Consider the following 26,298-nt stretch of genomic DNA (forward strand, 5'->3'; position numbering starts at 1 on the left):
AGGTGGGCCGGGGACCCACAGTGAACAGAGCCAAGCGTTTCCTCAGAAAATAGTCGCCTCCACAAACGTCCCAGTGTAACTGTGAAGCAGCAGCTTTTGACACTGCAAGGCACTGAGTGTGTGGGTATTTGATGGTGCAGGGCTGCATGCTGAGGGTTCTCCTCACTCAACCTGGTGCTGCCACAAATATAAAGACAAAGTCTCTTCCATTTAGCCAGCATCCATTGTTTTACTTTCAATGCCTGGAAACTACTTGCCTCAAGATTGATTCTCATTGAATTTGATTCTTATGTCATCTTTCTCTGCCCATAACACAACATTTATTTCAACATAAATAAATAACAGTTTGTAAGTTACCTGTTTAAGTATCTCTCTAATAAAATAAGGAGCCTATTTTCATATGTATAGCATTCTGTGTTAATAAGGCAGGATTAAAAAAAAAAATAAGGCCGGATTGAGTGACAGTAATGATCAATTTTAAGTACAGTTTTATTTTATAATAATTATTACTTTGTGATTGAAAACAACTTTGGGAGACGGAGCAAAACACAGAACACACAAGTACGTTGCATATACATTTTGAAGCACTTCCTTTAAGAGGAAAAAAATGTCGATGCAATGGGACTCTTGTGAGTCCATGGTTTTTTTCCTTTGTCCTATATTTTCTATATTTAATGTTATTAGACCACCATTAAATCTGGACCAAGAGCATTTGTCAACAGTTGTAGGCATTTTCTCTTTGGCCACAGCTGCAGCTTGAGGTTATTCAGGATGACCCCATAATCAAAGGGCAGCAATAAAGTGACCGTCACCATCCAAGAATCTATTCAAACAACTAATATACATGTTAAGTGGAAAACAGGACAGATGGCAATATCAGTCACAGAGAAGTTCTTTGTCTTCCTTGGAGACTGATATTCAGTTCTAGTCTAAATAGTATATTAGCTTCAAAAAGATATCTTTACAACAGCTACATTCTAAGAGACCAAAGAGCTCCATACATGGTTTTACATTGAGATGACAGAGAATATTTAAGATCTTAGAATATTTGGAGATATCGGCATAAGACCAATCCAGAGAATTTGCTCAATTGGAGGAGGCTTATTTATATGAGAAGAATTATACATGGTGATGATTACTTCACTCAGGTAACAGATATTTATTAGGGACCCCCTAAGTGCAAAGCACTATGCCCTCTGATGAGGATGCCATAGTGAGCAGGGTAGTTATGGTGTGTTAACTATCTTCTTAACCCCTAATGAAATGATTGAAAATGTATTCTTTTAAAGGCACACACTTATAAGGACAAAAGCCTGGGATAAGAGACAATAGCAACAAGTCATTTAAGCTAGAGAGCAGATGTAGACATGGAAACCAATTTAACAAACCCCAAAATGCTGACTCTTAAAACCAGCACGGGGGCAAAGTCTAGAAGCAATGCAGTTTCCACCAAAGCACTCCCAAAATGTTCAAGAAATGACCTCACCGTGTATGTCTAGATTTGGGGAGTAAACATGAGCTAAATAACAGGAAGACTGATCGAGAGCAACTAGTCACCCTCCAGATCCCCTTACTCATCCATACAGCTGGGAGACTGATGTTTTATTCCATAATGAGGGCAAAACAGAGTTAGTGGACTTGGGAACATCAGGGAGAAGAAAGAACAGAGTATCACACTAAAAATGATGGATTTAAGTGAGAGTTTACATATGGAATGTTGAGATTCACAGCCTTCTTCCTCACTGGACTTAGAGAATCTTGACAATCAGAGTTCTCCAGGAAGGATATTCAAGAGTCTTTGGGGAATTTGATCAATCTAGAAATGAAAATCCAAAGGATACAGAGATCAGAGATTCCTTAGGGAAACAGCCTGGCCAGATCACCGTGGAGTATACAGAGTACAATTGACCCATTTCTTGCATATTCACAAGCGCCTTACTCATAAATGTAAGTAAACAACAATAGATCAATACATGTTTAAGGCAAGCATCTAATTTGGCATACAGACCAAAAACAGAAAGTAATACTTTTTAGGAAACAGAGTTTATATGAAGACATAAGACAAGATTTGTCTCAGTAGAACCAGAAAAGTTTGCTATATAAAAGAGACGTATCCAGAGAGCAAAAGAAAAATATGCCTGGAAATTAATATTATAATAGAAGAAATGAGAAACAAAATAAAAAGCTTGGAAGATAAAGTTGAGGCATTATCCCAGCAAATATAGCAAAAAGGTAAAGAGATGGAAAATAGAAGATTTTTTTTAAAATTAGCGTAAGGATCCTACTTCTGAATAATAAGAATTCCCCAATATGAGAAAAATTTTTGATGGAGGGGAAAAATCATCAAAGGAATATTCTCAGAATTAAAGAATATGAGTTTTTCATCTGAGGGGGCCATGAAGTGCCCAGCGCAATGAGTAAAAATAAACTACATTCATTAGGAAATTTTACAACTCTTGGGACAAAGAAAAAACCTGATTCCACAGCAAAATTGCAGAGTTCATAGATTGGAAAAAGTATAAGGATAATATCAGACCTCTCAGCAGCAATACTGGGTAGCTGGAAGGTAATAAGCACCTTCAGAATTCAGAAGGAAAATTGCTTCTAATCTAGAATCTATACCAACTGGCACTATTGACTATTTGTGAGGAGAGACATATGCCACAATATCATATTTTAGGCATACAAGATTCAGAATACTCTAACTTACATGTACTCTTTCTCAAAAAGCCTTTGAAGGATGTACTTCATGAAAGAAGAAAGTAAGCAAAAAAAGTAGAAAACATAGGATGTAAGGAATCAGGAAACATTGAGAAAGCGTTGGGAATTTCACGATGACATCTGTGCAGCAACTAGTTTAGAATGGAACCAGGCAGAAAGCTCCAAGAGGTTTCTCCAAAAGAAGGAAACTGACAGAATCGTAGTGTATTTATACATACTGAGAGATTTTCCCAATTAGGAAAGGGCTAGGATTGAAATAATGATAAACTATTGAAAACAAACTAAACAAGATAATGATTAACTCAGTGGGAATAAGAATTTGTGCAAAAAGGGACTCAATCATGGTATACTACATGACTCAGCTGAGAATGGCACTACGTAATAATAATGTATTAATGACAGTCATAATAGTCACTGTTGATCTAACTGTGTTGGGAGAATGGGATGACAGAAAGCGTTTGTGAGATAAGAATAGTGGAGAAGTGAAAGAGAACTAAATAAAACCTTCTCTTTCAAGAGGGAAATCAATATTCAATGCCTAAAACAAGAATTCAAGCAAAAGTAATATAGGCATGCTATTTACAAAAAGTGGTCAAAAATGCCAAAATATTCAGCCAGAAGAATTGAAAGTAGTTGCTTCTGAAGAGCTGAAATTGGTACTGGAGTGGGCAGGGAGCTGCTCTTTTCCCTATTAAGCCCCATAACACTGTCTCTTTAAGATATGTTCATTTGTTCCCTTGAAAAAATAAAAACCAAATTAAAAAAAAAAATACTAGCCGCCTCTTGGTTGTCTTGGAGTTTACACCCTAAAGAAAGAGACAGACATGATACAATTACATAGGTATGTAGCTAACTACCAACTGTGCTAAATGCTGTGACTGAAATTTCTTGTTTAATCTTGTGTAAACCCATATAAAAAGAGTGCTGGCTTAGCGTAGTAGGGGGATCAGGTAAATCTTATATGAGAGAGTGACATGTTGGCACCTTGTGTGGTAGATGCCAACCCCAAGTAGTTGGCAAACAACCATTATGAGTAATAAACTTCAGAGAAGAGTAAGGAACCATCAAATGTGGCTTCTGTTGGTCTGGGGTAATTAACTGCAGGATGTCACCTGGAGCATTGTGTTTAATAATGACAATATGAGCCATGGTGACCATGTGAGGAACAACATTCACCTGTAATTACCTTTACTATCTAATCTGTTCATGGAGATTAATTCTACTGGCTTTAGTAATATGAATAATCACCTGGAATCGCAGACTGGCAGGACCTGTAAGGACTTCAGAGCTCATGTATTCTTATCTTATCCTCTCCTTTTGTAGTCAGGAAAATTCAGGAGGTTTAGTAGTCTGCCCAAAGTCTCACAGCTATTTAATGCTAGAGCCAAAGCAAGAACTCAGATCTCCAAGTTCCTTGTCTAGAACTCTTCTCTACAATTATAGAGAAAAATATACCTTGGTCTTTTTGAGAAACTGAAATTATTAAACTAATTATCACAGTGTTACCAAACAACTGAAAACTTTATTTGTTCAGTAATGAAAGAAAATATTGCAAAAAGGAATTACTTTTTCTACTTGAATTTTGCATTATTGTCTAAATTTAGTACCTGGTAGCAGCTTAAGGATGTTCAATCTCTTCTTTAAAAAATAAATAATTTCTATTTTTAGATTCATAAGTAATTATGTGAAAATCTAATGGTGATAACTTGTTACAGTATTTCTAAGAAATACCTATAAATACTGCAATATGTATGACTTGCACACATTCTCATTCTGCTTTTTGTTGTTTTTTTAAAATCATCTTTATTGGAGTATAATTGCTTTACAATGGTGTGTTAGTTTCTGCTTTACAACAAAGTGAATCAGTTATACATATACATATGTTCCCATATCTCTTCCCTCTTGCATCTCCCTCCCTCCCACCCTCCCTATCCCACCCCTCTAGGTGGTCACAAAGCACAGAGCTGATCTCCCTGTGCTATGCGGTTGCTTCCCACTAGCTATCTATTTTACGTTTGGTAGTGAATATATGTCCATGCCACTCTCTCACTTTGTCACATCTTACCCTTCCCCCTCCCCATATCCTCAAGTCCATTCTCTAGTAGGTCTGTGTCTTTATTCCCGTCTTGCCACTAGGTTCTTCATGACCTTTTTTTCTTTTTTTTTTTCCCTTAGATTCCATATATATGTGTTAGCGTACTGTATTTGTTTTTCTCTTTCTGACTTACTTCACTCTGTATGACAGACTCTAACTCCATCCACCTCACTACAAATAACTCAATTTCGTTTCTTTTTATGGCTGAGTAATATTCCATTGTATATATGCCAACAAACACATGAAAGAATGCTCAACATCATTAATCATTAGAGAAATGCAAATCAAAACTACAATGAGATATCATCTCACACCGGTCAGAATGGCCATCATCAAAAAATCTAGAAACAATAAATGCTGGAGAGGGTGTGGAGAAAAGGGAACACTCTTGCACTGTTGGTGGGAATGTAAATTGATACAGCCACTATGGAGAACAGTATGGAGGTTCCTCATTCTGTTTTAAGTAATGGCTTTGCATTTACCGTAGACACATATTTTAATTGTTTCAATCATATATTTTAAAACCCACTATTGTATCTTAAAATGTAATTATGCTAATGAAACATGTAAAGAAATATCTCCCTTCCAGAGGAACTTTGCAATTCACGACAGCATGTGCATACAACACACACATACACACACACACAATTAGACTTCCCTGAGTTCCCTGAAGAAAGAACGTTCATAAGTCAGGTCTATTTTTGTCAAAAGAAGATGCTCACACTGCTGCACCAAGGCTTTTTGATGTTTTAGTCATGTCTACAATGGTCAAATCTACAGCAGCATTTTGGGATTTTGGTGCAGGTCATGATGCCATGTAGTTGTATCCTTATACAAGATTCTCTGCCACCCCAATAGAAGCTTAATACAAGTTCAGAAAACAAGGCCATTGTTACTAAAGAGAGACTGTCACAGGCTTCATTTTTTTTTTCTCTGTAGTAAGGAACCTTTGTAATAACTACGTCAGAATATGATTTCTGATCCTAAGATCCAACTGGAAAGTTCCAAGAAATACTTATAATATCTCAAGGAATAATTAAGAGTTATATTGACCCTCTGGTCATTGTCTACCTAGAACAGGGATTCTCAAAATTACATATAGGAAAAAGAAAGCAGCACACAGATGTGATGACCACTGGAAACTGTATTAGACCATATAATACTTATAAAATTTCCCTTGGGTAATCAAAAGGTATCTTTGGTTTGGTAGACTTTGAACAACAATAATTTTTAAATGTATGTTTTGTGAAGTGCACCATGTTCTCCAGGTCATACAGATAGAAAGAGGCTTAGCACTCAGGTATATGCCCCCCAAATCTGTGTTTTCCTCTATAATGCTAACTCTGATCATGGGATGGCCAGAATGAAGACTCTGGAAAAATAGAGGAATTCCCAGGAGATGACTGTTGGATGAGTGCATCAGCGAATGACTTGAGTTTTAACAGTTCTTCAAATCCAGTGCACATTTGACCAAGATTTGCATATTTAATCTCTAAATTACTGAGGCCAAAACATTGCAAGAACCCAAAAGATGACAAAAAAGTTATTTCTGCGAGTGTGACAGTGAATCATGTGATTAAATGCAGAAAAATAGGATATGCTTGGTTGTTACTGTCCCAGATTATTTAGTTCAGAAGGATACCTGCTACGGACTGAATTGTGTTCCCCTATAATTCATATTTTGAAGCCCTAGCGCCCAGTGTGACTGTGTTTGGGGATAAGGCTTTTAGGAGTTAATAAGGTTAAATGAGGTCATAAGGGTGGGGTCCTAATCCAATAGTATTGGTGGCTTTATAAGAAGAGAAAGAGAGAGCGATCTCTCTCCAGGTTCACATACCCAGAAAAGGCCATGTGAACACACAGTGAGAAGACAGCCATCTACAAGCCAGGAAGAGAGGTCTCACCAGAACATGATTGTGCTAGCACCATGATCTCAGACTCGTAGCACCCAGAACTGTGAGAAAATAAATTTCTGTTGTTAAAGCCAACAATCTATGGCATTTTGTTATGGCAGCCAAAACTGACTAAGACAGTCCCACACAGATGAACTGGAGACATTGGAGTGTTGAAGAGAAGTTTGCATCAGGTGCAGTACAAATCCCAAGATCAGAGTTAGAGCAGAGTTTAGATAAGACTAGGGATCAGAATAAAGACAAGACTGAGACTATGGATAGATCAGAGTCATCAACTAAGCAAGATTGAGCCAGGATTTAGCATAGTAAGGAAGAGTTTAGGCTTTGGACTTAAACTAAAGTGACTTTTTTCTCTATCTTCTACATGTTGAAAGAGTTTAAGTTACTTAAGTACCTCAAGTTAATTCTGGTACTTCACAACTAATTCTAAAATGGAGATGATAGTGCTTTTATCACATAGCCTTTGTGAGAATTAAACGATTAGTGTAAAAAATTAATAAACAGAAACCTCAATTAAATAGAGTTGGGCCACCAGAAGGGGGAGCTCTCATGCCCTGAAACAATAGCAGAGCCAACAGGAAGAAGGAAGACTCCTCTCTTTCCTGGCAAGGACTCAGCCAATGAAAAGCCAAGGACTCTTTATTTCCTATAGCCCTCCCAACTTCCTTTTCTCCTTTATAAAAGTTTTCCTTCCCTTCCTGGGCGGGGGCGGGCGGGGGGGGACTTTCACATGGCTCGCAATGGTTGCAGACCCTGAACTGCAATTTTCTGCTAATCCTGAATAAACCCATCTTTGCTGCAGCCTATTTGTTTAAGGTCAACATTAGTATTTGGCACCGTGTGTGACACATGCTAACATCTCAGTGAATTGGTAACTACATATAGTAGCCAAAGTCAGAGAACTTGGGGTCTGAGCTAGCCTACATTCGTTTGTTCATACCCCAAATATTTATTGCATACTTACTGCCAGGCCTGATTATGGGTGCTAGAGATAAAGCAGCTAGCAAAACAGAAACAAAACAGAACAAAATCTACCTTCACAGAGCTTACATTCTAGAGAGAATTAAGGAGTCTAATGACAAAAACCTGGGATCGGCAGGCTCCTGAGTCCCCAGCCATGTCTCATGTCCAGAAAGGTTTTGTTCTGGGCAACTCACACAGTCCCCGTGAATGGCTAAATATATGTAAAAAGAAACAAAATGTATGCTGTCAAATAGCTTGTCACATATATGGTAAATATTGCTCATTTCTTTTTCAAAAATGCATGAAGGACTCCTGTTTGACATGACATTTTATAAAAAGGTACTCATTACTCTTATTCTCTAAGAGCCTTTCTTCTCTCATCTCTCCCCTCTAGTGGGACAGGCTTTTATATAAAGACAGCTTTCTTATCCTAAAGAGAATTATACCTTGATCTATCCATTGTCCTATAATGTTTAATTGGCTTCCCTGAATCCTGTCTCTGAAAAATTTCAGCCTGAAAAAAGGAAAACATCTTAAAACAAGTTGGGAAATTAAAGCTTCACAACGATACCTTTCTAAAAGGGGCCTCTTTCTGTCGCCAGTTCCCTTTCTTAGCATTTGTGGATGTCTGTATAGGACAGTCTGTTAACCTCCTAGTGTTGGAGGATGGGAGCGAGGGGTGTTCTCACTTTTCCAGCCCCCATTCATCCTTCCCTCTTGATTCAGAAGAGGGAATAAATACTCTGCATAAATATTTGCAGAGTAGATTTTGTTTGGTTTGGTGGCCATTTACCATGTTCTTTGTTGTGTTTGTCATCCTTTTGTCACCCATAGGCAGGGCTGATCAGTAAATGGATTTGGTTATGATTCATAAACCATTTTTCACATCTAAACATCCATTCTCCTAGACACAATTCTGCAGTAACAGTGTAGCAAAATAGACTGTTCTTTTGTTGCTTTGGAAATATACCTTATTTTGTTTTATTATTTTGAGGCAACCTGAGTTCATGTATATACAATACAAAATCAAAACAGCTAAGAGAAGCACTGATATCAGCTGCCTATTGTTGTATGCTTAAATAAAAGAAAGGAAAAAGTAAGAGTAAATGTTTTGGCAAAACTTCAACGAATATGCAATTGTGGTAAATAACCTCTAGAACAATGCTGAATGCAAATTGGACTTATTCCAATTTTTTTTCATGTTTAAACAAAGTTTAGGGTTTCTTTTTTTCTTCCCATATAAATGCATAAATGCATCAGTTTTGCCCAGATACAGAAAACTATTCTTATTTCAGTAAATTTCCTTCTTTTGGTTTATCATATGGATCATGGAAAAGCATGATTTTAAAGAGTTTGTTGCTTTTAAAGCACATTTATAAATTAAGAATGTCAAATAAATACAGCCTTTCAAACAGCAAATAAGCTTTACCAAGAGAGATTCTTCTTTTATAACTAGAACACCTCTCACAGGACTAAGGACTTTGTTAGTAAAATAAATTCTAGAAATGGATTTCAGAGTAAAGACCTCAGTGTTTGTTTTTATTCTTGTGAAACCAATAAAGTGCTGACAAAGAGTGCTGTAATATGCCACCATAGTTTAGAAATAAGGTACATTTAAGAGTGTTTTTTATTGCCTTTTGAGGGTTGGATATTTCTGCCCTTAGCTGTGCTACCGTAGAACATGCTGCTTTACAAAACAGCAGCCGGGGTGGTTAGATCCATTTGAGCCCCACCTGAATATTATACACACTCTTTAAAAATGTCAAACCTTTAGAAATATTGGAGTGTTTATCATACTGTGTCATTATGTTCCCGTAGGTTTAAGTCTGAAATACACTGAACTTAAAAAAATAAAAGGATATGTTTTTCCATTTCTTTTTATACCATCTTATTTCCTATAAAATTGCAACCCCATGCAAAAGGCTTACTTCGAGTGTTATTCTTTTAGATGATAAATGTAAACATTATTTTGATACATACTTACTTCCTTGAATCTGAATGCTAAAATCTGTAATACTTCACATTCAAACTACATTCCAGTTCTGAGGACAGAAGGGGAATGGAGTAGGAAAATATACCAAAACTTTCAAGCCCTGGTGAAAGGCCTCCTTGGTTGTGAGGGAAATGCAGATGTGCACAGGTGACTGAAACAAGAAATGGGAAGGGAGTTTGTCACTAAATCACAGAGCAGAAGAGGCTTTAGAGCAGGATTCTCAGCTCTGGCTGCACAACAGAATCCTCGTGGAGCGCAGCAGTCCCTAAGAGTGACTAGCATGTAAGTTAAGACCACAGAACAGAACTGGTATGTAGGACATACAAATAGATTTATAGCCCAGAGCCTTTCTCTGTGCTTTTTAAAAAACCTATACATGTTCAACGATTATACCTTTCTTTGTTTTGGGGGGGGTGTGTGGGGTGGGGGCATAGATTTTTTATCATTTTACCCTGAGTGTGCATCCAGTAAATGCTTTGCTGCCCATCGGACTCCATTGCCAGTTGCAGCCCTGTAGCGTTTAGTTGAGTGATGTCTACCCCTGTGAGGAGGAGGCGAGTGTGTATATATATAACACTCTGTGTGAATGCAAGACTCTTGTGAAAAGCAAGACTAGTTCTTTCAGAAATGTTCTCTCGGTTCTGATTAAAAATAAAAACAAAAACTCTTAAGTTTCCGCAAATGCTACAAGTGTCTTCTTCTTGCAACATATCCATTTATATTTTCAACAGCATTTGTTGGTCTTTCCTGAAAAAAGTTCTTCGTTCAAGGACCGCATTGCAGCCATAGATCATTTGTGTATAATTTGGTAGATGGTAAACATTTGAAATTACTGTGGCAGGTATTTTCACATTGTTTCTGCTGCTCTGATAAAAAAAAAAAAAAAAAAAAAAAAAAAAGCATAGAGCCAGAAAACAGTGTGAAGAACTGAAATTCCTCAGAATCAATTTGAAGCACCCTTTTGAAATGAGAATTGCTATAAAGAAGCATTTTGGAATGAGGTGATGATGGGGTGAACAGTCTTTGAGATGAAAATACAGTTCAGTAAAACAAATGTATTTCTTTGATGGGGGCTATATACACCGTGTTTTAATTTATTCATCATTATTATTGTGTTTGAGATTATTTTCTGCCACCACCCACATAATGGCCCCAGGAAGCCCAGAAGAGAGCCAGTAGAAACAACTCTATGTGTGTTTCTGGTGAACTATTTCAATATATTTCTAAGAATAAGTGGTTACTAAAGAGATGAAGAAATACTGAAAGCCTAAGACTAAGAAAATACAGAGAAAGAATCTCTTATACATAATGGACCATCAATTCCAGCATTAGTCTATAAAACCAGTGGCTGCTGTGTTAAGTAATTTATGTGGGAATAAAAATTATTTTTATATTACTTTTGCTGTGCATGATAACATTCCATAAACTCATCACATTTTTAATCTTGACTTAAGGAGAGTTCTGCTATGGCAATTTTTAAAAGAAGAGCTCCACTGATCTCTTTCCAAGTAGCTCCTTCTCTTCCTTCTGTGTCCTTCCCCTCATACCCACCCTCCCCAACCCAACTTCAACCACCCTCCCCCTTAGCCAAAGGCATTTGTGAAATACGGAAACAGTTATGTCATGCTGTTATTTTGAGTATTCTTAATAAATGCCTCCTGTATTTCAGAAGTGGTCTGAGGAGGTGAGCTAATATAATTCCACTTTGATTACTTGTTTGCATATCAGATGCAAGGAACTCTGAACAAATTCCCTGAATTTGTCATAATCATAATTTAGTTATCCACAGCTGCTTCATTAGATTTAAGGTCTTTCAAGAGTATATAGATTGGGCAGATTGGTTCAAGATGGCGGAGTAGAAGGACATGCTCTCACTCCCTCTTTCGAGAACACTGGACTCACAACTAACTTCTGAACAATCATCAACAGGAAGACACTGGAACTCACCAAAAAAGATACCCCACATGCAAAGACAAAGGAGAAGCTGCAATGAGACGATAGGAGGGGCGCTATCACAGCAAAATCAAATCCCATAACTGCTGGGTGAGTGACTCACAAACTGAAGAACACTTATACCACAGAAGTCCACCCACTGGAGTGAAGGTTCTGAGCCACACATCAGGCTTCCCAACCTGGGGGCCTGGCAAAGGGAGGAGGAATTCCTGGAGAATCAGACTTTGAAAGCTAGTGGGATTTCATTGCAGGACTTCAGCAGGACTGGGGGAAACAGAGACTCCATTCTTGGAGGGCACACACAAAGTAGTGTGCGCCTCGGGACACAGGGGAAGGAGCAGTGACCCCATAGGAGACTGAACCAGACCTACCTGCTGGTGTTGGAGGGTCTCCTGTGGAGGCGGGGGGCAGCTGTGGCTCACCAAGGGACAAAGACACTGGCAGCGGAAGTTCTGGGAAGTACACCTTGGTGTGAGCCCTCCCAGACTCCACCATTAGCCCCACCAAAGAGCCCAGGTAGGCTCCAGTGTTGGGTCGCCTCAGGCCAAACAACCAACAGGGAGGGAACCAAGTGCCACCCATCAGCAGACAAGTGGATTAAAGTTTTACTGAGCTCTGCCCACCAGAGCAACAGCCAGCTCAACCTACCACCAGTGCCTCCCATCAGGAAACTTGCTCAAGCCTCTTAGATAACCTCATCCATGACAGGGCAGACAGCAGAAGCAAGAAGAACTACAGTCCTGCAGCCTGTGGAAGAAAAACCACATTCACAGAAAGATAGACAAGATGAAAAGGCAGAGGGCTAAGTACCAGATGAAGGAACAAGATAAAACACCAGAAAAACAACTAAATGAAATGGAGATAGGCAACCTTCCAGAAAAAGAATTCAGAATAATGATAATGAGGATGATCCAGGACCTCGGAAAAAGAATGGAGGCAAATATTGAGAAGATGCAAGAAATGTTTAACAAAGACATAGAAGAATTAAAGAACAAAAAAACAGTGAAGAACAATACAATAACTGAAATGAAAACTACACTAGAAGGAATGAATAGCAGAATAACTGAGGCAGAAGAACGGATAAGTGACATGGAAGACAGAATGGTGGAATTCACTGCTATGGAACAAAATAAAGAAAAAAGAATGAAAAGAAATAAAGACAGCCTAAGAGACCTCTGGGACAACATTAAACGCAATAACATTCGCATTATAGGGGTCCCAGAAGGAGAAGAGAGAGAGAAAGGACCAGAGAAAATATTTGAAGAGATGATAGTCAAAAACTTCCCTAACATGGGAAAGGAAGTAGCCACCCAAGTCCAGGAAGCACAGCGAGTCCCATGCAGGATAAACCCAAGGAGAAACATGCCAAGACACATAGTAATCAAATTGGCAAAAATTAAAGGCAAAGAAAAATTATTGAAAGCAACAAGGGAAAAACGACAAATAACATACAAGGGAACTCCCATAAGGTTAACAGCTGATCTTTCAGCAGAAACTCTACAAGCCAGAAGGGGTTGGCATGATATAATTAAAGTGATGAAAGGGAAGAACCTACAACCAAGATTACTCTACCCAGCAAGGATCTCATTCAGATTTGATGGAGAAATCAAAAGCTTTACAGACAAGCAAAAGCTAAGAGAATTCAGCACCACCAAACCAGCTCTACAACAAATGCTAAAGGAACTTCTCTAAGTGGGAAACACAAGAGAAGAAGGACGTACAAAAACAAACCCAAAAAATTAAGAAAATGGTAATAGGAACATACATATCAATAATTACCTTAAATGTGAATGGATTAAATGCTCCAACCAAAAGACACAGGCTTGCTGAATGGATACAAAAACAAGACCCATATATGTGCTGTCTACAAGAGACCCACTTCAGACCTAGGGACACATACAGACTGAAAGTGAAGGGATGGAAAAAGATATTCCATGCAAATGGAAATCAAAAGAAAGCTGCAGTAGCAATAATCATATCAGATAAAATAGACCTTAAAATAAAGAATGTTACAAGAGACAAGGAAGGACACTACATAATGATCAAGGGATCCATCCAAGAAGAAGATATAACAATTATAAATATATGTGCACCCAACATAGGAGCACTTCAATACATAAGGCAACTGCTAACAGCTATAAAACAGGAAATCGACAGTAACACAGTAATAGTGGGGGACTTTAACACCTCACTTACACCAATGGACAGATCATCCAAAATGAAAATAAATAAGGAAACAGAAGCTTTAAATGACACAATAGACCAGATAGATTTAGTTGATATTTATAGGACATTCCATCCAAAAACAGCAGATTACACTTTCTTCTCAAGTGCGCACGGAACATTCTCCAGGATAGATCACATCCTGGGTCACAAATCAAGCCTCAGTAAGTTAAAGAAAATTGAAATCATATCAAGCATCTTTTCTGACCAAAACGCTATGAGATTAGAAATGAATTACAGGGAAAAAAAGTAAAAAACACAAACACATGGAGGCTAAACAATATGTTACTAAATAACCAAGAGATCACTGAAGAAATCAAAGAGGAAATCAAAAAATACCTAGAGACAAATGACAATGAAAACACAATGATCCAAAACCTATGGGATGCAGCAAAAGCAGTTCTAACAGGGAAGTTTATAGTTATACAAGCCTACCTCAAGAAACAAGAAAAATCTCAAATAAACAATCTAACCTTACACCTAAAGGAACTAGAGAAAGCAGAACAAACAAAACCCAAAGTTAGCAGAAGGAAAGAAATCATAAACATCAGAGCAGAAATAAATGAAATAGAAACAAAGAAAACAATAGCAAAGATCAATAAAATGAAAAGCTGGTTCTTTGAGAAGATAAATAAAATTGATAAACCATTAGCCAGACTCATAAGAAAAAGAGGGAGAGCACTCAAATCAATAAAATTAGAAATGAAAAAGAAGAAGTTACAACAGACACTGCAGAAATACAAAGCATCCTAAGAGACTACTACACGCAACTCTATGCCAATAAAATGGACAACCTGGAAGCAATGGACAAATTCTTAGAAAGGTATAACCTTCCAAGACTGAACCAGGAAGAAATACAAAATATGAACAGACCAGTCACAAGTAATGAAATTGAAACTGTGATTAAAAATCTTCCAACAAACAAAAGTCCAGGACCAGATGGCTTCACAGGTGAATTCTATCAAACATTTAGAGAAGAGCTAACACCCATCCTTCTCAAACTCTTCCAAAAAATTGTGGAGGAAGGAATACTCCCAACCTCATTCTATGAGGCCACCATCACCCTGATACCAAAACCAGACAAAGATACTACAAAAAAAGAAAATTATAGACCAATATCACACATGAATATAGATGCAAAAATCCTCAACAACATACTAGCTAACAGAATCCAACAACTCATTAAAAGGATCATACACCACGATCAAGTGGGATTTATCCAAGGGATGCAAGGTCTCTTCAATATACGCAAATCAATCAATGTGATACACCATATTAACAAATTGAAGTATAAAAACCATATGATCATCTCAATAGATGCAGAAAAAGGTTTTGACTAAATTCAACACCCATTTATGATAAAAACTCTCCAGAAAGTGGGTGTAGAGGGAACCTACCTCAACATAATAAAGGCCATGTATGACAAACCCACGGCAAACATCATTCTCAATGGTGAAAACCTGAAAGCATTTCCTCTAAGATCAGGAACGAGACAAGGATGTCCACTCTCACCACTATTATTCAACATAGTTTTGGAAGTCCTAGCCACAGCAATCAGAGGAGAAAAAGAAATAAAAAATACAAATTGGAAAAGAAGAAGTCAAACTGTCACTGTTTGCAGATGACATGATACAATACATAGAGAATCCTAAAGATGCCACCAGAAAACTACTAGAGCTAATCAATGAATTTGGTAAAGTTGCATGATACAAAATTAATGCACAGAAATCTCTTGCATTCCTATACACTAATGATGAAAAATCTGAGAGGGAAATTAAGGAAACACACACTCCCATTTACCATTGCAACAAAAAGAATAAAATACCTAGGAATAAACCTACCTAGGGAGACAAAAGACCTGTATGCAGAAAAATGTAAGATAATTAAAGATGACACCAACAGATGGAGAGATATACCATGTTCTTGGATTGGAAGAATCAATATTGTGAAAATGACTATACTACCCAAAGCAATCTACAGATTCAGTGCAATCCCTATTAAATTACCAATGGCATTTTTTACAGAACTAGAACAAAAAAACTTAAAATTTGTATGGAGACACAAAAGACCCCGAATAGCCAAAGCAGTCTTAAGGGAAAAAAACGGAGCTGGAGGAATCAGACTCCCTGACTTCAGACTATACTACAAAGCTACAGTAATCAAGACAATATGGTACTGGCACAAAAACAGAAACATAGATCAATGGAACAGGATAGAAAGCCCAGAGATAAACCCATGCACCTATGGTCAACTAATCTATGACAAAGGAGGCCAGGATATACAATGGAGAAAAGACAGTCTCTTCAATAAGTGGTGCTGGGAAAACTGGACAGCTACATCTAAAAGAATGAAATTAGAACACTGCCTAACACCATACACAAAAATAAACTCAAAATGGATTCGAGACCTAAATGTAAGGCCAGGCACTATAAAACTCTTAGAGGAAAACATAGGAAGAACACTCTTTGACATAAATCACAGCAAGATATTTTTTGATCCACCTCCTAGAGTAATGGGAATAAAAACAAAAATAAACAAATGGGACCTAATGAAACTTAAAAGCTTTTGTACAGGAAAGGAAACCATAAACAAGACGAAAAGACAACCCTCAGAACGGGAGAAAATATTTGCAAGCAAAGCAACCGACAAAGGATTAATCTCCAAAATATATAAACAGCTCATGCAGCTCAATATTAAAAAAAAAACAACCCAATCCAAAAATGGGCAGAAGACCTAAATAGACATTTCTCCAAAGAAGACATACAGATGGCCAAGAAGCACATGAAAAGCTGCTCAACATCACTCATTATTAGAGAAATGCAAATCAAAACTGCAATGAGGTATCACCTCACACCAGTTAGAATGGGCATCATCAGAAAATCTACAAACAACAAATGCTGGAGAGGGTGTGGAGAAAAGGGAACCCTCTTGCACTGTTGGTGGGAATGTAAATTGATACAGCCACTATGGAGAGCAGTATGGAGGTTCCTTAAAGAACTAAAAATAGAATTACCATGTGACCCAGCAATCCCACTACTGGGCATATACCCAGAGAAAACCATAATTCAAAAAGACACATGCACCCCAATGTTCACTGCAGGACTATTTACAATAGCCAGGTCATGGAAGCAAACTAAATGCCCATCGACAGACGAATGGATAAAGAAGAGATGGCACATATATACAATGGAATATTACTCAGCCATGAAAAGGAACGAAATTGGGTCATTTGTAGAGACGTGGATGGATCTAGAGACTGTCATACAGAGTGAAGTAAGTCAGAAAGAGAAAAACAAATATCGTACATTAACGCATATATGTGGAACCTAGAAAATGGTACAGATGAACCGGTTTGCAGGGCAGAAATATAGACACAGATGTAGAGAACAAACGTATGGACACCAAGGGGGGAAAGCGGTGGGGTGTGGGGGTTGTGGTGGGATGAATTGGGTGATTGGGATTGACATGTATACACTAATACATATAAAATGGATAACTAATAAGAAAAAAGAAGAGTATAACGATTATTACAGCTCTTGATTATCTGATAACAATATTCGTAAGATGCCCTCTTCTCCAACTCCACTTCCCTACTCACTAATGGGTATTGGTCTCAAATTTTCTTTTTTTTTTTTTCCCAGTTGTAGCGTCTCCCTAAAAGTTATCAGATTATACTAACAGAGTGATAGTAAAGAAAGACCTTCAGCTCTTTCAGATATTATACGTTAATCTCCATAAATATTTTCTCCCCCTTTTCAATCTACCCTGGTTTTGCCATTAGAAGTCTGTATCTTAAACTCAAATCCAAGAATGGCATTTCAGTGCTTAACATCCTTCAATGGCTATTATCCACGTTGCACTTTCTTCATAGAGGAAGGTGGTATGAGAAAGCTCTTGAACTAAAATGTGAAACTTGTTCCAGCTAAATCAAGTAATCAAATGGGAGCAATAACATTAACACTGCCAACTCAAATAAGTTAATATATCTGGTAAAAGTGGTTATATTTAATAGTTTGTATTGTCACCAAAAGGAAAAAAAGTCATTGGTTATATATGAACTTTTCACTCAGATGATTCACTAGCCTGCTTAACAGAGTGTTCGAGAGCATCGAGAATATTCCAAGCACCTGTCTAAGAAGTAGATATTTAACAGTAAATAAGATAGACATGGTCTTAGCCTTCATGGAGCTTACAGTCTGCAAATAAAGAGACAATGGCATCACTATATGACAGGGACTTGGATTGGAGAGAACGGGGTTCTACAGGCTCTAGAGAAAGGACACCTAGAGAGAGAACTGTCAGAGAGATCTTCCTGAGGGAAGTGACATCCAAGCTGAGATTGAAAAGAAGAGGAGAAATTAGCCAAGTGATCTAGGCAGAGGAGCAAAAACCTGACGTAGTCAAGGAATTGGAAGAAGGTCTGGGTGAATGAGTGAGCAAGGGCAGGGTGGGGTGGAGACAGATGAGGCTGGAGAGCAGCCAGGACCCTGTCCTGCAGGGTCACAGTCAGAGGGACACAGGATTGGAAGCAGTTTGCTGACTGGAGGTACCTGTGTGTATCCAAGTGAGGTTCTAATAGGCAGAGCCTGCACTGCCAAAACATGAAGGATGGTTTGGTTTTGAAATTTGTAATTTAGTAGGTAACTTGTAAGAATAATGAAGAAGTAGGTAAATTTCTTGAGATTTCCTGGCTAGTTTTCTAGAAAATTCTTTGACTTATCTCCTGCTACTTATTTATATTTCACTGCATGCTATATCTGTAGCTCTGTTTCTCAACAAAGTTCAGAATTCTATGCTTAAAACATACTTTATTGATGAATTGACGTTTCCTATTCTAATTACTCATCTTCAATGTCTCTTTCTTCAACCAGAAATTTATATAATTAAAATGTTGTGTCCTGCCATGAAGAAGTACAGAAATAGAAAATATAACAGTCTATAGTATTACACTGAGAGTCGATTCTGTGGTAGTTTAATTCCCCATGCTTGTCAAAAGTTGTTAAAACATTGCTTGCCTTTTTTGAATATAAAATGTGGGCAGACATGTACTAATATATCAAAAAAAGACACTTTGTCAAAGAGGGCTTTCATGGGAAAATGTTCTGAATAAAATGTTTTCTTTCTAAAAGAACCCAACCTGTTTAACATTCCAAAGCAAACACAAAAGCGCACAAAATGCCTGAACTTACTGCCAGTCACAAGTCAGTTTCATTTACCCTTTAATACTTTTTTCTTATATACCAAATATTGTTCCTCCAAAAGAACTATCAGTTTTATTCCATGATAACCCTGGTTTGAAGTAAAATAAAAGTAGCTCTGACCATCCTCAAAATGGATTCTTTTCAGACTTACTAGCACTTCTAATAGTATGAAGATGATATGGTTGGCTATGTCTACCGTTAGACTCAATGTAAATTATATGTGAAGCAACAATTCCCTTATCTATTAGGAACACTTGCTGCGGCTAACTGCATTTCACTGTCTGGCAGATGAAATGCTGAATTAAAATCTCAAACTAGTTTCTCAAGTTTTTTTTTTTTCCCCAGTCATTTAAAAATCTTTTAGCCTAGGGGAAGATGGTAGCCAGAAAAGAATGGAAAACAGATGGTATTTAAAGGCCTGAGCAAGGTGAACAAAGCAGATGTACCTTCCTGGTTCTCAAATAGTCCCTCTCCATTGTGATTACTTTGAGACAGTTACAATCCTTTGGACTTTCTGAGGATGTTTGGAGTTAAGATAATGGTTGATAGTTGAAATGGTAAATGGTAAATCAATACATAATTGGATTTGATCACAATCTCATATTGTCTTATCTAAACAGGAGGGATATTAGTATATATTACCTACATTCTTTGCAGAGAATGCGCCTAAGTCTAGCTCCTGAGTAATAATATCTATTGTTCATTGTTTAGGGAACCAGGGAGAAGGACTGAAAGAAACAAAAGCAGATGGCATTTGAGGTAATTGAGATACAGTATAGCTTGAAGGCATCCTGGAATGCCACATAATAGTACTAGTGTGAAAAGAGGAGAAATATTCTACACAGCTTCACTTGATGTGTAAGCTGAGTCAGATTTTATGTTCTGAATTAAAATTCCTAAAGGGTCGGGGCCGGGGGCGAGAAGGGTGCCGATGGTTTGAGCTAATGTCAGAGAATGGTAGAAACAGATTCCTCCAACTATAAGCATTCATTGGAGAGTAGAAGGCCCAGGTTTTAATAAAATGTTAGAAAATTCTGCATATATTGGTATGAAAAGATATTAATATTGGGAAGAACAGATTTTAGTTACTAATAGGCAAGCCAAATGTGTTACCTTCACCTTTTAATTAAGTTATGTATATATATCATGTTGTCTGTTTAAATAGAAGTTAAAATCAGAATGTATTATCAGACTGACACAAAGGAAGTTTTGTTACACTGATTGTTACACGCTTATGAACCATCTGCTAAAAACAGTGGTTCCTCCTAAATGTATTAAGGCCAAAATTAATTTATATTTAGATCCCTTTAAAGTTTAAATCATCATATCCTGTCTATAGACTATTTTTGCCTAGGAGGTTAAAGTATATGTCATATGTATAAAGGAAACATCAATGGCATATCAATATTTGATTCTACTACATGTTAGCCATGCCAGAGACCCTGCAGTCATACCTAATATAAATGGCTCACTGTGGGTTCACAACTGAAACAAACAAAAGATACAAACTGATAGTGATTTATTTTAATATTAAAATCTTACAGCACTTTTTTAGCTATTTTATAAATTAATTTCAAAATGGATGAGGCAGTAACATTGAGGTTTAGCTAATTATGTTTAAATTAAATATAAGCATTTAAAATAACCATTTTAATTAAATACAAGACTCGGGCAACTAATCATTAAAAGTGGAATTGGTAACTTGAGATTTATCACTCTGAAACCACTTGTACCACATATCTAATGAGTTCTTTCCTCTACTTCAATGGAAGATAAAATGTATCTCCCCGAAGTGGCTGCTAATAAAAGATAACCCTTTCTTGGGTCATGGTTGTCAATTTGATATTGGATCAGAACAAAAATGTCTACTTGCATACACAACTGTAGTTACTATTTGCTAAACCATTTTCAACTTGACTTATATTTTAGTTCTATAAGTGCCTAAGAAAACCCCTAATAATTGTAATAGCGTTTATTACTGCAAAAGAAAATGGATGTATTTTGGTTGAAATTTTTTATAATTTTTATAGAGGAGACTCTGAGGAAGAAGAAAACCTAAATAATTTTGTGATTTAATTTTTTAAATTAAAATGATGTACTGCAATTTCAATTGCAGTTGAATTTGAGGAATAACACTGAATAGCTTCATTTTATAAATATACTTCAAACTTTATATTTGTAAGAATATACAAATGTGTTGCTATATTCAAATTTGTATATAAAAATGTGTATTTATTTAAAGAAATCATTGGCTTGTTCTTTTTCTTATGTTTCAGTCTTTATTTTTTTAATTAAATTATAGTTGATTTATAATATATTAGTTTCAGTTATACAACACAGTGATTCAATATTTTTTAGATTATACTCCATTTAGAGTTATTATAAAATATTGGCTATATTCTCTTTGCTATAATATATCCTTGTATCTTATTTATTTTATACATCATAATTTGTACCTCTTAATCTCCTACCCCTGTCTTGTCCTTCTTCCCACTAGTAACCATTAGTTTTTTCTCCATGTCTGTGAGTCTGTGTCTGTTTTGTTATATTCATTCATTTGTTCTGTTTTTTAGATTTCACGTATAAGTGATATCATGTCTTTCTCTGACTTATTTCACTAAGCATAATGCCCTCCAGGTCCATCCATGTTGTTGCAAATGGCAAATTTTCATTCTTTTTTATGGTTGAGTAATATTCCTGTGTGTGTATGTATACCACACCTTCTTTATCCATTCATCTGCTTATGGGACACTTAGGTTGCTTTCATATCTTGGCTACTGTAAATAATGCTGCTATAAACATTAGGGTGCATATATCTTTTGGAATTAGTGTTTTTGTTTCTTCAGATATATGTCCAGGAATGGAATTGCTGGATCGTCTGGTAGTTCTAGTTTTAATTTTTTGAGGAACCTCCATACTGTTTTCCATAATGACTACACCAGTTTACATTTCACCAGCAGTTTACTATGGTTCCCTTTTCGCCACATTGGCTAGTTCTTATACTACAATGTAGCTATCATTTAGCACATTTACCCTGACACATTGTAAGTGCTTAATAAATGTTTGTAAATTGAGTGAATAAATATGTTGATATATTTTATAAAACGTCTTTTAAAAGATTCTGTTTTAAAACCATTTATTGCTATATCTTACCTTCTACTTTAACCTGCTCTATTAGAATAGCTGATAAAGCTGAAGTGCATCTCCTTACATCTTTGAAGGCAGTGTGTTTTTCTATTATCTATTGCTTTTCTGTGTTCTGGAAGTAGCACAAATGTTAAGACTCTAAAAGAGAGCAGGGCCTCTGCTGGCTGAAAGAGGGTGATTTAAAGGCAAGTTAGCTTGTTTTGTTCCTTGTACTGAGTATCTGCAATTACTGATTGTCACATTTTCTTTCTGTTGTAAAAACTGAACTAATTGAAGGTACTACCCTTAGGGGACGAATTCTACAGTGTAATGAATGTTGAGTGCCCTCTTGAGTTTAGCATGTTAATTATTCATAATTATAATGATTTCTGTTTATTTGGGAACTTTAGAAATAATTCTGGTTTATCAAAACAAATTGAGAAACAGAGTAGTTGAGGCTTTGTTTTGTTTTATTTTATATTGAGGTCTCAGCAGGTGTATGAACATGCCAAGAAGTTCTCTGAGCAATGGAGCCAGTTTTCTGGCTAATAAGTGGATACTATTGATGTGTGCCATGTCCTGAAATAACTGAATGAACTTTACTCATTCTCTGGTTTCTCTAAAACTATCTGGGCAATATTGGGGTTGTGAGGGGAAGTGTTGACAAGGATTCAAATGGAAGAACTGGAAATAATGAATGAAAGCATGTTAATCAGAGAAGAAATACAATAGATTTGGTAGCTGGCTATTAGCCAAGTATATATAAAATTTTAAAAAGACTTTCCTTTTCTTGAAAGAGGTGTGTGTGTGTGTGTGTGTGTGTGTGTGTGTATGTGTGCTTTGCACTCTAAATATATTTGCATCCAGTGGACCCAAGTGAAAGATGGACATTCTGGCTATTTTGGACTGAATAATCTTTATGTCTACTATTATCAAATACATATTAGTGTTAATGATGTATTAGGACTGGGCTCCTACAGTCTATTTAGACTTCATACGCATTCTTAATAATAGCCTGAAATGACACTGAAATATTACTTTTTAAAAAGGAGTTTGGCATTGCAAATCTGTTACGTTGAAATCTTTTTTCATTTTCCCATCAATTTCTTTTTTCACCTTTCCAATACAACACTTTTTGTTTTAGAGCCATACATGTACTCTGCAGCTAGAGAATTACTCAGGTCTCCTAGTAATCTATATTCAACTTAGGAAGAAGCAGCAATTGCTTAATATATTCAAGTAGTAGCAAAGGTAAGAATGATTGACGGATAATCATCATATGGTTGTAAAAAGGTCAATATATAGCATTTTTTAAAAGAGTACATTTAACCACTCTCAACCTAAAATCCTCAGCAGCCAGATCAGAAACAAGATCATTACGTGAAAGTACATGTGGGTAGCCCCCAATTTACAAGTCCATCTCTGATGAAAGGGAATTTGCAATTACATATTCCAAGGTTAGGCTCAAATGTGAGCTCTGTCCTTCATCAACAAATTGTTTAATAAAAAGACCAGAAGTACTTTAAAAAAAAAAAAAGAAATGTTCTGATCATACCTAATATGCTTCTTCCAACACAAATTTTTAACCACAGATACTGAGGAGTGGAGAGAAAAAAAAAAAGACTAATGGGAAGATCACTTTGCCTCTGTCTCTACCCCCAGGCGCTAACAGAGCAGGGGACAAGCCAAAAGGACAGCAGTAGATGCGGAAAGGCCTTGGAGCATCCACCAAGCAGATAATCATCGCTGGAATAACTGGAGGTGTCTGAATGTAGGTATGTGTACCAAAGACTTCTGTGTGTTCCTGCAATCCATTATCTAGCTTTCCCATTCATGTTATACACCTGCCGTCTCATCAGCCTTTTGAAAGCCCTACTTGGCAGGACTTGGAGGCACGCACAGATGCACACAGCTACTCAGAAATGCAGGGCGGCTCTCCAGCAGGAGGTCCTCTCTCCTCTGTGGGCTTTTAAAACATTCTACAGAATGACTTTAAACTGCCTCCTGATTCTGTAATCTCAGCGTTCCCATATAGAAACATTTCCCACTGGCACTGAACCTTGTTTCCTGAGCACAGAAGACCTTTGTCTTTGCTGTCCCACTATCTGAAATAACTTTCCCAAATCCTCTCTGCTGGTTTTAGTTCTGTTTTTCCTCCGAGACCTAAGTCAGGTTTCACGTACATGACAACATCTTGCTGATTCCCCATCCCAATTCATTCCTTCCTTTCAAATGTGTGTAGGGCTTGTAGTCATACCTCTCCTCTGGCATTTGACCACTTCTATCATGTATGGTTGTTTCTCTCTTCATGCGTCTATCCTGTGTCCTCAGTGTAGCCGTTTATTTCTGAAGAGGCAGGATCTGTTGCATTTTTGTATCAGAGTCCAGGACCAGGGGAAATGGGCTTGAAAAGAGCTACCATTGATGGAGCGAGGCAACAAAGGGGCGTGGTCAAGAACACAGACTCTAGAGCAAGGCTGCCTGAGTTTGAGTTGCTGCCCAGCCAACTACTAGCTGTGTGACCTTGGCAAGGTTTTTTAAAAAACTTTCTATGGGGCTTCCCTGGTGGCGCAGTGGTTATGAATCTGCCTGCCAATGCAGGGGACACGGGTTTGATCCCTGGCCCGGGAAGATCCCACGTGCCGCGGAGCAACTAAGCCTGTGTGCCATAACTACTGAGCCTGCGTGCCACAACTACTGAAGCCTACATGCCTAGAGCCCGTGCTCCACAACAAGAGAAGCCACAGCAATGAGAAGCCCGTGCACCGCAACGAAGAGTAGGCCCCGCTCGCCACAACCAGAGAAAAGCCCGTGAGCAGCAACAAAGACCCAACGCAGCCAAAAATAAAATAAATAAATTTACTAAAAAAAAACCTACAAAACTTTCTATGTCTTCATCTTCTCATCTCCAAAATAGGAATAATAGTAATACACCCATTTCCTTAAGTTGTAAAATTTCAGTGAGCTAATAAAGAAAAAGAGCTTAGAATAGTGTCTAATACATTCCAAACACTCAAAAATCATTACTTATTTGTTACTGTATATACAATAATAGTTCATCTCATTTAATTTCTCAATAATACTAGAAGATAGATGGCATAATTCCCATTCTAAAAATTGGAACCCTGTGACCCTGAGCAGTCAGGTTACTGCCTAAGATGGAGAGAAGAGACAGAATGAGAACCAAAGTGTCTGATCCTAAACCCTGGGCTGTTTCACTCCCTACGCTGTCTCACACAGGTGCCTAGTGACTAGTTCATATTGATCATAATGAAATTTATTCTTCTCTATTCTTATGGTTTAAACCAAATTTGACTCAACAAGTATTTCTAGTCCCAGGCACTGAAGGAGAAAGATGAAGAAAATACAAGATGGCTATTCCTACCCTAGGATATTTTACAATCTAGGTGATTCAAGTAATGAAACAAAGCAGAAATATCTAACACATTTTTTAACCTCTTGTCTCTAGGTTCCTTATGAGACTGGCTCCTCCATGGTCCCTCCCTCACCCCACGTAATAATGTAGGTTGGACACAGTATCATTGTCTACAAAGATAACACTTTGGGGTTTGGTGGAATGTGCTACTTAAGAGTAAACCATAAAATTTATGAGTTTTAAAATTGTTTTATTTTATTTGAAATTACTTGGGAGAATTTACAAAGAGCTCTATTAAACTTGGCAGACTAGCCCCTCTTGGAATCTCTCTATTTTCTAGGAAGTTATCAACAGTCTTGTTCTTCTCACTGCCAAAATTCTTCGGCTGCCGCTACTTCATTTGTGCTGTAGCACTTAGCTCTGTGTTGGGATGTAGTAGATGACTGATAAATCCTTGATTAAGTGGAATTTTGTCACCCTGCTAATACTTAAATATGCTCTGCTCTCCTGGCCTACCGCTGAATTACAGAGTAACTTCAGAAGTCCTCTGTGGACCTAGAGGAACTACCTTATGTGAAGCATACCCAAGAGAGAGGAGTGGAAGAACTAACATGTTTGAACACTTACCTTATTCTAGGTTTTTTACTCTGCATACAGCATTTTATTTAATTCTCAAAGTAACTCCATGAAATAGGTATTATTATATCCCCTTTACCAACAAGGAAGCTAAAATT

At 37.2% G+C, this 26,298-nt stretch overlaps 1 protein-coding gene across 1 annotated transcript in view; it reads left to right on the forward strand.

The window, feature by feature from the left end:
• The window catches only part of LOC137769129 (uncharacterized), a 230,073-nt gene extending 205,335 nt beyond the window's left edge, over nt 1-24,738 (forward strand). Inside the window, exons 6-7 of the mRNA XM_068550836.1 lie at nt 23,851-23,963; nt 24,570-24,738. The gene's annotated coding sequence lies outside the window, so the exon portion shown is untranslated. The remainder of the gene's footprint in view (nt 1-23,850; nt 23,964-24,569) is intronic.
• The last annotated feature ends 1,560 nt before the right edge of the window (nt 24,739-26,298 follow it).

Source organism: Eschrichtius robustus, chromosome 9, assembly GCF_028021215.1.
Source record: "Eschrichtius robustus isolate mEscRob2 chromosome 9, mEscRob2.pri, whole genome shotgun sequence".
NCBI lineage: Eukaryota > Metazoa > Chordata > Mammalia > Artiodactyla > Eschrichtiidae > Eschrichtius > Eschrichtius robustus.